This window comes from Corvus brachyrhynchos, unplaced genomic scaffold, assembly GCF_000691975.1.
Source record: "Corvus brachyrhynchos isolate BGI_N302 unplaced genomic scaffold, ASM69197v1 scaffold33, whole genome shotgun sequence".
Classification (NCBI taxonomy): domain Eukaryota; kingdom Metazoa; phylum Chordata; class Aves; order Passeriformes; family Corvidae; genus Corvus; species Corvus brachyrhynchos.
This window is the reverse complement of record NW_008237254.1, coordinates 398920-400531: the sequence shown is the minus strand read 5'-3', so window position 1 is coordinate 400531 and position 1612 is coordinate 398920. Positions and strand designations below refer to the sequence as shown.

At 40.3% G+C, this 1612-nt stretch overlaps 1 long non-coding RNA gene across 1 annotated transcript; it reads right to left on the bottom strand.

Annotated features, from left to right (window-relative positions):
- Positions 1–228: 228 nt before the first annotated feature.
- On the bottom strand, positions 229–1612 carry LOC108445736. Its single transcript, XR_001860692.1, has 2 exons — positions 1532–1612; positions 229–362 (listed from the first exon to the last, which is right to left on the bottom strand). It is a non-coding gene; the product is annotated as an uncharacterized LOC108445736 (long non-coding RNA).

The window sequence follows — 1612 nt, the reverse complement described above, 5'->3', positions numbered from 1 at the left end:
AATACAGTATCATACAGTCACCCCAGGACATTCATATGCATAGAATTTCTCTGGAGATTATTTTTGTAATAAATTCTGAGACTCAATTTGCTAATTACAATTTTATTTATTAACAGCAAGCGAGCAAGGCAAAGGCAAATACAGCGCTGGGCGACAGGGGAGTCTCCGCTCCACCAATTGCCGCGCTTTCTGCCAGTTCCAGTTCCTTCTTATACAGTCTCTTTTCCAGTTAACGTGTCTTTTCTTATGGTATTCTGCACGTGTGTGACTTGTTGCTAGGGGGTCTTTTTCCTCCTGGTGGTCGCAGAGATGCTTGACCCCTCCTTATGTGGTCATTATGCTCAAGTTCCTGGAACTGAAAGCTGATTAAGCAAGTACAGATAGGGATTAGGCAAGCACATACTTGTCTCTGGCTTTTATCTAGATCTAGGCAGCTGGTTTCCTGTTACTTGATATTTAGTGAACAAAACATTCTGTTTCCTGCTACTTGATATCCTTCACACTGATGATGTTCTCATGGGCACTTCTCAAGTTCTTTATTTCATAGTCTCATAGCTTTCTTAAAGGCAGAGTTCGAAGGGGGTTACATGATAAAGGCAAGCAGTAACAGCAAACAGCAGGCAAAACCAGCTTCTTCTAATTCTGTATGCTCTATATGCTCCATATATTTTTTTCTTACAGAAGAGTGGATTATATTTGTTAATTGACCAATAAGATTAACACACGATTCTAGTTTTCCTTTTCTTAACCTATCCTGGTGTAATTCTAACAGTTGTAAGTCTTACACAAATTTTACATAGGTATTACACAGATTTGTGTACACAGTTTCTATCAACTCTTATCGTTTATGTGAATGCTCTATCTAAAAAATGTGAACAGTATAATTTTATCTATATTTTGTCTAAAGTAAAGAATTCTGTGAAAAGGTAACACTGCTGCATGAAGAACCGTGTTTAAGGTCTCTGCTACAGCTTTTTAATGTTTAAGGCACTTAGCATATATTTCTACTAGAAGTTAAAAATCTCTGTTTGTATTTCACTTTGATGTGGCTTCATGTATCTCAGCTTGTCCAAAGGTTCTAATTCAACCCCTGTGCTTTGGCTTCCCTCTGGGCCTGAGTCCAGAGGAGCTTTCACTCCAACACCCTTAGATGGCATCCCATCCTTCAGGATTGTCAACAGCACCACTCAGCTTGGTGTCATCTGCAAACTTGCTGAGGGTGCACTTGATCCCTTGGTCTATGTCATTAATGAAGATATTAAATAGCATGGTTCCTAATACTGAGTCTTGAGGGACATCATTCATTACAGCTGGAATTAAACCACTGACTGTAACACTTTGGATGAGGCTATCTACCCTGTTTCTCACATATCTCTCTGTTGGAGGTTAGGATTTTTTCCTTATTTTTCTTTCTCTCATGGAATTTTGTCCCATTAGTTGTGAAGAGACAATAACTACCAATACTTAAGAGAACAAAAGATGTGGCTGGGAGGAGAAGGAGGGGGAAGGGTGTAGCTGGATACTCTCTTACCTGAGGGGTTTTCTCTTGGGAAGAGCAGATATACGGAGTGGCTGGGGGCGACTCCTCTCTCGCTCTCTGTCCCTCGGCCTA